The 12138-nt window shown below is 46.1% G+C and overlaps 1 protein-coding gene and 1 long non-coding RNA gene across 4 annotated transcripts in view; both read right to left on the bottom strand.

Moving 5' to 3' along the window:
• Window positions 1-4286, bottom strand: part of BANP (BTG3 associated nuclear protein) — a 120820-nt gene extending 116534 nt beyond the window's left edge. Inside the window, exon 1 of one of the 3 annotated variants that reach the window (XM_051805733.1) lies at window positions 4166-4286. The gene's annotated coding sequence lies outside the window, so the exon portion shown is untranslated. Of the gene's footprint in view, window positions 1-1264; window positions 4128-4165 lie in introns of those variants that run through there. The other 2 variants (XM_051805732.1, XM_051805734.1) reach the window with 2 other exon arrangements.
• Window positions 4287-7839: 3553 nt separating this feature from the next.
• On the bottom strand, window positions 7840-12073 carry LOC127479151 (uncharacterized). The gene is made up of 2 exons (XR_007907471.1): window positions 11709-12073; window positions 7840-10086 (listed from the first exon to the last, which is right to left on the bottom strand). It is a non-coding gene; the product is annotated as an uncharacterized LOC127479151 (long non-coding RNA).
• Between the last annotated feature and the right edge of the window lie 65 nt (window positions 12074-12138).

Raw genomic sequence — 12138 nt, 5'->3', positions numbered from 1 at the left:
AGGAGTTGGACTGATGATCCATCCCTGTGGGTCCCTTCCAACTCAGGGTATTCCATGATTCCATGAAATTCAAAGAACAAACTTCCAGAATTAGTTTCATGTTGTTTATATAAAAGTATTTTTCTTTTCCACCTCAATAAACTCCAAACCACCCCAGAGCTGTTGGGGAAAGACCTATTTTCGGGAAGATGATCAGCATGACAGCAATGTTGACAGAGTGTATCCCAATAGTGAAGGTAGGTCCACAACGTCAGACTCAAAGCATCCCTTAAAATCATGGAATTGGATGGAAGGGCCTTAAAATTCATCTCACTCCATGAGCAGAGACACTTTCCACTATCCCAGGTTGCTCCAAGCCCTGTCCAATCTGGCCTTGGACACTTCCAGGGATGGGGCAGCCACAGCTTCTCTGGGCAACCTGTGCCAGGGCCTCACCACCCTCACAGAGAAGGATTTCTTCCCAGTATTCCATCTAACCCTGCAATTCCCTCTGTCAGCTTACTTAAAACAGAAACTTTAGTAAAAAAAGGGAATAATTTAATTTTTTATCATTTTATATCTTTCCTGATAAATGCACTGCTCATCTTCTATACACTGGGAAAACTTCCTGATCCAGCAATTCCAGGGGTGTCAAGGACAGACCCCAGCATTGGCACAGGCTGCTACTACAAAAAGCAGGATGGCCAATATCAAACACACAAGTAACCTGCTTACTCCAGTCTTCTAACAGATTTTTGTCCTGCAGCCACCTAGAAAAAGAAGCCTTTCCAGCCGCCCAAACAGACCTGAGCACCGCTTTAAAACAGGGATACCAGGATTTTAACATTCTTCCAAAAATACTTATAAACTGGAGATCACTTCAATAGGAGAACATAAAATGAATTCTTCATGTTCTGAAATAGTTTCATAATCACTGAGGTTGGAAAAGCCCTCCCAGCCCATCGAGTCCAACCTGTGCCCAATTCCCACCTTGTCCCCCAGCCCAGAGCACTGAGTGCCACATCCAGGCCTTCCTTGGACACCTCCAGGGATGGGGACTCCAAACCTCCCTGGGCAGCCCCTTCCAATGCCTGACAGCCCTTTCCAGGAAGAAATTCCTCCTTTTGTCCAATGTGGACCTCCCCTGGCAGAGCTGGAGGCCATTTCCTCTTGGCCTGACCCCCACCTTGCCTCACAATTTTTCATTTTTTTGATCCCAGTTTGTCATTCCCCCTCCCTCTAGTTAAAAAAAAAAAAAACAAACTAAACTCAGCTTTAAACTTACAACATTATAAATTCCCAGGATATGGGAGGTAGGTTGGCACATGTAACACATTTGTGCCTGAGAAGCAGGGACATAAAGGGTGAGTAACTTCCCAGTTGCCAGGAATTCCCTCCATTCCTTTCCACCACAACACAGGCTCCGATTTTCAGAGGAGAACTTGAACTTCACGTATTTTTTCCCTTAAGTGCTCTAAAGTCAGGAGTTACAAACAGGAAACAAGATAAAATGATTTTGTTCAACAGACAACATTACAAATTATTTTATTCAAGTCCTAAAGGCAAAGGATGTGACGAAGTTAAACCTTCTGTGTATTTTGCAGTCCAACAACTGGTAGGGAAAACTCAGCACTGAACAGCAGCTTTAAAAACCTAAAACTGCAAGGAAACAAGTGTTTGATGTGACTTTGAAGACAGTTGATTCTTTTTATTTTTACTTGGGGGAAAAAAAAGATTAGTCTTTAAATGAATACGAAAAAAAAAAACAACAGAAAATAAAGTTACTTCAATTACTCTTAATAACTAAGTATCAAGTTCCAAACTAAAGGAAATAAGTCTATGACCAAAATTTTATTGGCAAAGTTTCATCTACAAAGACCTTTTGTGATTCTAATTCTAATCTTCTCTCAATCCCAGCAACTCCAATTCAAGGATTTCTCCAATGAAATAAGAGGAAAACCTTCAAGTTCTGACAAAATAAAACCATGTGTCGTTCCTGCACAAATGGTGTTCTACCAATTTAGGGAAAAGCTCAAGAAAGAGACACCTCAAGTCCTTGCAAATGGGAGTCTCTTCCCAGAATTCCCGTGGATGTGAATCCCAGGGACAGCCCAACTCCTTGCAAAGTCAAAGCAAATCTGTAATTAGAGTTTCTGGTGACAGGAGCTGGGAGTAAAAGCTCATCTTTCCTCTCCTCATCACCCCAAAACTGCAGAGCAAGGATGCTGTCCCTGTTACAACCAGCACAGGCAGGAAATGAGCCTTTTCCAAACACATTTAGTGGAACAAGTGCTGGTGGAGCCCCTGCAGCTGTGGACATTGAGAATTAGTACCCCTCTCAATGGTACTACTCAATTATTCTGGGTGTTATTAATCAATTAGCCCTTTAAAAAAAAACATAATTAACACCTGTCCTGTAACCACAAAACTTACACATGGTTGGGTAATGAAAATGATAAGGCCACAGTTACTGTAAAACAGACAAAAAAATCAAAAAACAACAACAACAACAAAAAAAAAACTTACAAAGTGTTTTCATCCTCTGAAGGAGACAAAATGTTTCCAAATCCAACCTCAATCATTTTATTCTCTCAATAAATATATAATCTTTCTTCCTAACAGCTGGTAGTGAAAACTGAACTACTGCCAAGGTGCTCACAGTAATCAAATCCCTCATATTCTGGTCCATTTCTAAGAACATCTGTTTTATATAAATATATTTATACACATATAAATACTTTCTAACAGAGAAAATCCCACAGTTTCAAGAATCACTTCAAATTCAGTGACTACACTACGAAATTCAGACAAAGGCACTTTTTCGCTTGATATTTTAAATTCTTAATTTAAACATTCAAAATTTCTGCTTCTTGAAATCCTGCCATGGACAGGGCACTAGACCTCATAGAGAAGGCAAAAAAATAGCAAAAAAACCACTCCCAATTTAATTTAATAATGATTTAAAGCCACTTCCACTGTAGCAATTGCTCAGTTGCTAATAACACTTGTTTACTTCAAAAAATCTTCCCTGGAGAGCTCCAAAAATAAACTGATCCATAAACTATCCGTGCCATAGCAGGATAAAATGACTATATTTGGTGAAGTACACAGCTTCCCACTGTGCAAGGATTTAAAAATAAAACAAAAAACAAAAAAGGCAACACTTGAATTGCAAATAAGGGCAAAGGGAAGACTGAGTATGTTCAGAGAATGCTGGAATGGTTTGGGTTGGAAGGCACCTGGAAGACCATCCAGGTCCATCCCCTGTACATTCCACTATCCCAGGTTGCTCCAAGCCCCATCCAGCCCGGCCTTGGACACTGCCAGGCATGGGGCAGCCACAGCTTCTCTGGGTAACCCATGCCAGGGCCTCACCCTCCTCACAGGGAAGGATTTCTTCCCAATATCCGATCTAATCCTACTCTCTTTAGTCGAACAGCTCACTGGTATGAAGAGGGTAGAAGACACCAACCCCGATATGGATGCAAAAAACCCCCTCTCGCACTCCATGACCACACACTAAAGCACGGCAGGACGCGGTTTTCCTCCCGCTGAGGGATGTGAGGGATCCCAGGGATATTCCCTGTCCGTGACCACTCCGGAGCAGCGGCAGCACCGAGCGCGTCCTGCCCCAGGAGAAGGGATGGAGGGAGCGCTCCCATCCCATCCCATCCCGTCCATCCCAACCCGAACCTGCAGCGCCGGCTCCGACCTGCCCGTGCCCCAAACACCCCTGGGGGAACACCGACCCCAGCACTGACCCTGCAGGGGGTGACCTCCAGCCCCGGGGAAGGAACCTTAAAGACCATTTAATTCTAATCCCCTGCCACAGGCAGGGACACCTTCCACTAGACCAGGCTGCTCCAATCCCGGTCTCCAACCTGGCCTTGGACACTTCCAGGCATGGGACAGCCACAGCTCCTCTGGGCAACCTGTGCCAGGGCCTTGCGAAGGATTTCTCCCCAGTATCAAACCACGGGTTGATAGGGAAGCCATGGGGAGTGGGGGGTGCGCGCGGCCCCCCCGCCTCGGCCGCTCCCTCCCCGCCGGGCTCGCGGCCCGGGGGGCGCGGCGGGTGCGCGGTGCGTGTGCCCGGGTGTGCGGCGGGTGCGGCCGTGCGGGGCCGTGCGGGGCCGTGGGGCGGCCCGGGGCGCGGAGCCGCCCGCCCGCGGGGGCGCCGCGTTACCGTGTGAGGCGGGTGCCGAGTTCTCGTGGTGTTTTGTGCGGCGGTTGCGATAATGGCGTCCTTCCTCGCGAGAGATCCGCCGCGCTGCCCGCGCCGCGCACGCGCCGCGCCCGCGCGCCGGGCGCATCACACCCTCCCCCCCCACCCCGCCCTGCGCCGCCGAGGCGCCGCGAGGGGCAGAACCGGACTACAGCTCCCAGAGGGCACCGCGCGCGCCCCCGCAGGAGCACGCCGGGACCTGTAGTACGCGCGGGGGACACGGGGCGAGCCGGGAAGTGTAGTCACGGAATCACGGAATAAGGGAGTCACTGAGGGTGGGAAAAAGGCTCCGGGATCCGCGAGTCCAACCTGTGACCGATCTCTGCCTTGTCACCCAGCCCAGAGCACTGAGTGTCACATCCAGGCCTTCCTTGGACACCTCCAGGGATGGGGACTCCACCACCCCCCTGGGCAGCCCCTTCCAAAGCCTGACCACCCCTTCCATGGAGAAATTCCTCCTGATGTCCAACCTGAACTTCCCCTGGCACAGCTTGAGGCCGTTTCCTCTTGTCCTGTCCCTTGTTCCCCGGGAGCAGAGCCTGTCCCCCACCTGGCTCCCCCCTCCTGTCAGGGAGTTGCAGAGCCAGAAGGTCTCCCCTGAGCCTCCTTTTCTCCAGGCTGAGCCCCCCCAGCTCCCTCAGCTTCTGCTGCTCCAGCCCCTTCCCCAGCTCTATTCACTTTCCTGGACACACTCCAGCCCATCCGCGTCCTTCCTAAGTCCACACCTCACCACCCCACACCCTCACCCACACAACTGCCCCCTCACCCTGTGCCCACCCTGAGCACACACAGAGCCCTGAGGGTTCCACACAACCCTCTGGCTCAGAGGAACCCCCCTGTGCTCCCCAGGACGTTTTGGACAACACAGCCCAGTGTTGTGTGCACTGATCCTCCAGCCTGTGATCATGGCCTGCTGTTCCTCCTCCAACAGCGGTCTCAGGACCACTGCAAACCTCATTATTCCATGTCTTTTTTACTGCTTCCAGACCTGCCACAGTCCTTGGCCAGCAAGTTGTCGCCCAGCAGATCAAAGTGTATCTGCACCTCAAAAGCCACTCACGCACATTCCCATCCCTTACTCCTTTCTCTGCTCCTTCCATCAAATTCCTCCCAGAGCTCCTGAACACCTGAAGTGGGATGAGCTGGGTGAGAGCTGTCATGTTAAGAAGGATAATGTCCCCGTGCTCAGAGCACAGCTGAAGAGAGGCAGTGAGTGGGAATTTGCTAAATGAACTCAGCAACCTGATTCTGCTGCTGCTCTGCTCCTGCGTGTGCTGTGAGAACAGAAGGGCAGGGAGAAGGTGGGAAACGGTCTGTTCACCTCCTGGGAAGGATAAAAATATGCAAAAGCACAAAAAAGAAGCATGGAGGAAGTATGCAAGTGGCTCTGAAAGAAGACAGAGATTAGACTGTTTTATATCTTTATATATCACAGTGTTGCCCAATAAAGACCATCACCATACTTCATTTTTCAGCTTCAGTGGTGACCTTCAGACTTTTGTATAAAAATATTCCTTAAATAAGATGCTTAATCCACTCTAGTTCAGCTGTAACTGGTTATCCTACAGATACAACTCCAGACCTAATGGGGCTGTTCCTGGGTCGAAATGCTGTTCTCAGGTGCTGTAGCTTTGTTCAAAAGTGTTTTAGTCCCTTCTCAAATCAAAGTTTTCAGTATTAAAGAGTTTTCATGAGCTTGGGAATTAACAGCTGGTGTGTCAGAAAAAGCCTTGCTCCTGTATCCAGATTTGTAACTGCTCAGCTGAGTCTGTTGATTTACTTACTGTGTTCTCTCCCTTCACAAGTAGATTAGGCAGTTCAAAGGTTAAACTACTTATAAACTGACTTTTCACACAGGATTATTTCACACTTTGCTGCAGGAATTTGCCCTGTGATAGTTTTGCTATAGAGTGTCTGCTGGACTCAAGCAATTGCCAGGTCTCAGCTTGGAAAACAGGGATAGAAATATTGATGTTCTACCTGCTGTGGGAAGCTGCTGGTAAAAACCTTTGTTATCCTAAACCAGCCTGATATAAAAGCTGTCCTGATTTCTTATCCCCTCCCAGAGGTTATTAACTCCTGTTCTGCTGAAGGTGTGAGATCCTGCTCCTCTGCAGAGCCCGGGAATCATTTCTCAACACAACACAAACAAAAAAACTATGCTTGTCATAAACCAATTATAGTATTTATGTAAGGGGGTCAAATTAACTGGAAATACTGGCGGGATCCAACTGATCTCTGCAACTTTGATCAGAGATAACAGCACAATAAACCAATAGTATAACAGTTTATCACTAAGAAAGGCTGCAGGACCTTGTGCCAGGAAGGAAGTCCACTCTGATCCAGCAAGATGGAATCTACAATTAACTTACTGCTTGTTTTTACCTCTTTACCACAGCAATGATTTTGGATTTTTTTTTCCTATCATTTTCTCAAAGCAGGGGATGTTTCCTTTTACAATTTTGAATTACACCAATAAATCACAATAAGACTCCATTATCACAGCTTATCCCTTGTGCCATGGAGATGGACACAGCCAGACCTGACAAACACTTCAGAAAGTCTGACTGCAAATCTTGGGAAACAGCAGGAGAAAGAGGATCTTTCTGTTCCCAACCTCCAGTGGAGACCTACACTGTGCTTAATCAGAAGGCCCAAATTTGGCTTTCAGTCTTTAATTCACATGAACACATGAATGACTGAGCTCAGGGGAATTGTTTTCTGTGCTTCACAATCTCCTGAGCTTTAGGAGCTTTCAAAAAATGAGCTCACCTGACTCTTTCTGCAATAATTGGATGAAATTCAGTAAAATCCCCCTTCAGTGAACAAGGGCTTCATTTCACCACGGGATAAGAGTCTGTCCATGAGCAAACACCGGCAAGAAGTTGATACACTGTGTGCTGGTTTAAAAGTAAACCAGCAGGGGAAAATGAACTCAACCTAAAAGAGAGATTATAAATCAGAATAACAATTTAATAAAATAACACAATAAGCACGATTATACAGACAAACAATTGGTTTTAACCCACAAAACCCAAATGTATAACCCAGCACCCTGGGGCATGAACCAGAGTGGTGTTTGTTGGGCCCCCTGAGTCCAAAGGAAAAGGAGAGGGGAAAACCTGTTGGTGAGAGTGCTGGTGCAGTCTGGTCAAGAGTGGTGGTTGCAGTCCAGTTGAGAGTGGTGGTCTGCAGTTTTCCTCTGAATCCCACGAGTGGTTAAAAAAGTTCCAAGACTCCAAGGTTATCTATTCTCCAGTTCAGGCAGAAATGCCCAGTACTTTCCTCAGGGCAGGGAGTTTCACCAAGGGTATGAGGACAGGGAAGCAGCACCCTTCTGTACCTCGCAGGCCTCTTAACACCCAGTTTGCAGCCTGAGGAGTCAGGCTGCTCTGGGCAGTGTGTGTAAATAGTCTACTGAAAACAGTTTCTGGGAAATGGCATGGAAGGCTATAGAATACACAGTTTTGGGTTACACCCATCCAGTGATGAACTGGTCCCAGCTGTCCTAACTAGGACACACTGGAAGTTATATTCTGATTTAAATCATGGTAACTTGCTCAAGTGCCTACATCAAATCCATTCTTATTTTCCTTCCCCCATATAAAAATGAGTAAAAACTTCAGAGTGTAATATATCAATTTAGTTTTTTAATTTTAAAGAAGAAAATACATTTTGTTGCCCTGTTAGTTTGTGTTCCCAAATAAAACAAGGGTTTTTTTTGTTTTATTTCCTCACCCTTTCCATCCTCTTTTTTTTTTTCTAGTCTCTCTTTTGCATTTTATTTCTGTGCTACCATTTCTCTACCATGTTATGAAGAATCATTTGGTTCCAGGAAATATCCAGCTTATTTTACCCTTGTATCAGCATTCATTTACTATTGTTTTCTGAGGAAGTTGCTGCTTTCACATATTTTGTGTGGATCAGGAGAGATTGGTATCTTATTCATTGGTTTCCTTTTTTTTGTTGTTAGGAAAAAAAAAAACCTTTCATAGCATCAAAGGTAAAAAATTAACACACTGTGCACACGATTTTGCAGCTGCAGCAGCAGCAGGAAAACAAAGGTTGCCAAACAAAGCATTTGTTTAAACAAGTGACAGGCATTCCTAATTATCCTCACTGCTGAGCAAGAGGATACAGGAACAAAGGGATGAAGAACACACAAGATGTGAGCAGGGCACAGAAGTAACTCCAGAGGATTTGCTGTAAGAACTCTGTAGGAATAATTTTGGTTCCTATGGATAAAATCCTCAACCACACCCTGTGCTATTAAAAGCAAAAAGAGTACTTGAACTTCCTCTGTTTATTCAGCTTTTATTTGAGTTTATTCATACTCTGCACAACGTCTCTTGTAACTGGAGAGGGACACAAACCCAGCCTGGTGAACACAGCAGGTCCTATACTGGGACAGTGATTCTTAATGAAAAGTTACATAAAATACATTTTTAAAACAAGACAATATTAATATTATTTGTAAATGTGCTGTACCAGCATATGAGGAGCAACTGAGGGAGCTGGGGGGGCTCAGCCTGGAGAAAAGGAGGCTCAGGGGGGACCTTTTCCCTCTCCACAACTCCCTGACAGGAGGATGGAGCCAGGTGGGGGTCGGGCTCTGCTCCCAGGGAACAAGGGACAGGACCAGAGGAAAAAGGCTCCAGCTGTGCCAGGGGAGGTTCAGGTTGGACATCAGGACATCAGGAGGAATTTCTCCATGGAAAGGGTGGTCAGGCCTTGGAAGGGGCTGCCCAGGGGGGTGGTGGAGTCCCCATCCCTGGAGGTGTCCAAGGAAGGCCTGGATGTGACACTCAGTGCTCTGGGCTGGGTGACAGAGGGGAGATGGAGCACAGGTTGGGCTCTCCAACCTCAGTGACTCTGTGATTCAGTGATTTCTCCTTTTATCAACAGAAAACTTCTCTGCTGTTGAAATCTTGTGTGTTTTCCACCTCCAAAAAGAGGTACCTCATCGCTTATTTTTCAGACACCACATCCATTTGCAGTCCTCTCAGAATTGGTCTTTGATTTATAACAGAAAAATGTCAGGATCAAGTGGGTTTTGCTCCTGAACCTACTTCACCTATCTCTGTAACATTCTCTTTTCCAGCTCTGATCTCACTTCTGGTTTATGCTGAGTAAACTCCATTTTATTTGATGAGGATATTCCTAATTTTCATGGATGAGGATGAAGGAAAAGGCCTTGAATTCCCTCAGCAGACAGAAAAATGTTGTTACACATTTTGTCATCTGGCTGGTCAAAGTTCATGGTCTTGCAGGGTCATTTCTGTCAGTCTGAGAAACAAGGCAAGAAGGGTCAGGCGTGATCTCAGTGTTCTCTTATTTATTTACATACTCTCCCATCTCCCTGAATACCTCATGGAAAAATAATGATGGGAGGCTATTTCCCTTCTGAGAAATCTGCCACTGGCCCCAGGCCTGTATTTACACTTTGCCTGACTGTGATCTTCCCCGAATCCCACTTCCAGCTGGTTCTGTGCCCTTTTCCCTCCCTTACATAGCTGATGTTTGCCCAGCGTTGTTCAAGTCTGCCCCAGAGCATGTTTACTTGGTCAGGTACCATCATCATCATGACTCTTTTTTGATCCACTAGGATTAATAAAGTCTGAAGGGGAGCTCATTACACCTATTGATTTTAGAGGATTTTATCCTTCTATTACTCTAAGCAGAATTTGACCATCTCCTAGTTCTGGACCTGCATGTATTTAGACACGTGTTCAAAATTATTTGCAATGTAACCCTATTTTTTCAGGTGTGGAGGGTAAAATAAAGTGCCAGATTGACAGAATGTCCCCTCAGCACCTTTCCACACAGCCCCACGTGTCAGAGTTGCCCTTCGGAGCCATCCGGGCGATCCAGGTCAGCCGGAACTGCGGGAAGCACAACAGAGGCAAATTTCAAGCCCTGCACTTTGGGATGGTGTAATCCTGTGCTTCCCTACAACCTGGGGACTGAAAAGTTCTGGAGACAGAGCTTTTCTCCAATTCTGCAGTTCCAGGTGTTCTCCAGTAGATCCTGAGGAACATGTGGAACATGTGTCAGCAGTGCACCCTCACAGCGAGGAAGGTTCATGGCATAGTGGGGTGTATTGGAGCTTTCCAGCACATCAAGGGACTATTCCCCATTCCCCAGCACTTGTATGGGCACATCTGGAATGTTCTGTCCTGTTTGCGGACCCCAATGAGGGAGAATGAATAACCAGAGGGAGCAGAGGTGGTTGCCAGGCTGCTGAACTGAGTCACACAAGGTGTCCCAGCAAAGTGTGGGCATCAAAGAAAAGCTTCCCTTAGGCTGAAGTAAAATTTTCCATGGGAAGATTTCCCTCTGTGATAAGAGTTTACAGACAGGCAGGTGTTTCACGAAAATATCACCAAGCAAAGAAGTTTCTAATTCAAAACAACAGTTTGTTAAACAAACAAACAAGAAACCCACACAACTCCCCCAAACAAACAAACAGAAAACTATTAAAAAATATTTCACAGGTATTTTATGATTTACTGAAGGAGTTGGGTTTAATGGCAAATTTCTAATAGCAGAATGTTAATTTTAATAGTATTATCATTTATCCTTTCTTCTTGCTCTGTCATTGATAGATTCTGTAGCTTTCAAAATACACCCACCTGTGTATTTAATGAAAGAAAATAATCACATGGGTGTTGTCAATTCTGACAAGGGAATTATTAAAGGCCTCACAATCCTTTGGCTCTGCCATGACCCTGAGACCACCACCAAGTTTTAATGGCCCTGACAAGCCTCACCTGCAGCCTCCACCCACCCCCAGGGGCCAGGAGCCCATTTAAGCCTGAGCTGGAGCCTTGGCCTCAACTCTGCTGTTGGGTCACTTCAGGTTTGTCTTTTTCCCTGTCCTCAGGAAGGACTTTGCACTCTTGTTGCTGCTGCCCTTTAGCCCTGTTACCTTTTGCTCCTGTCTGGGCTCCCTGGTTGGACTTTGGACCTGGTTTGTCACTGCCAGGGGACCCTTTGGCTCAGGCTCTGCTGTGCTGGGTCATCCTTGGATCCCTGCCTCTCTGCCATTGGAAAGGATAACTCTGCTTTCAGTGGCTCCCCATTTTCATTCCCACTTGACCTGTAATAATGTGTAACATTGGGAAGTCTCCAGAGGAAGCATCTGTGCCATTGACATGGATTTTGGCCATGGGAGGGAGAGCAAATATCCCAAAGAAAATGCAAGGGTGAGATTTTCATACACATCTTTCACATAAGTCAGAAAAGTTATTGGAATTGCAGGTGAAAATAGGAAGACAGTAACATTCTTCTTGCTTTCATCTCTAAGAAATGTGAGGCAGGGAAACATCTCTATCTGTTCTCCCCACTGAAGAAACACAAACAATTCACCTGGTTCCAAGTGTTGTGTGAGCAGAGGAGTAACCAGGGTTCTTTATGCCTGTTCCTATTTCTAGTCTGTACCAAATTAGGGGATGGTTTTTGTTCTTAACAAAATCTGTTATTAAGTTGTTCTTAAATTCCTTACCTCGAGGCTGCAGTGATGCTGCCCAGAGCTAAAATGCTCCTCTCCCTGTTCTCCTCAGCAAGCTTTGCATATCTCCTGGATTTCTGGGAGTTCCTCAGTTTGAGCAGTCACCAGCCCTCAGCATTCCAGCTGTTCCTGATAGCAATTCCTGGCTATCAGTATTCAAACACACAACTATTCATTTTCAAAGTGTGTAGCCTGAAGAAGCGATAAGAAACTTCTCCTTGCATTCCAAAGAGGGGCTTTCTGCAACCCTGTTCTTTGAGCCAGATGAGGGGGGAAAAAAGCCTGGAAAGCACATGTAGAATAATCATCAACCAGTCAGGCCCCTCTGAGGAAATGCAGAGCCAATGAAGAAGACAGTCCAGGGACAAGTTGAAAATTAACCACTTGGTTGGCTCCACCTCTGAACCAGCAAAGGGTGCTCTCC

Source organism: Manacus candei, unplaced genomic scaffold (genome assembly GCF_025592945.1).
Source record: "Manacus candei isolate 608988 ecotype Guabito, Panama unplaced genomic scaffold, ASM2559294v1 h1tg000065l, whole genome shotgun sequence".
NCBI lineage: Eukaryota > Metazoa > Chordata > Aves > Passeriformes > Pipridae > Manacus > Manacus candei.
The sequence above is the reverse complement of the archived record's forward strand: the minus strand, read 5'-3'. Positions and strand labels throughout refer to the sequence as shown.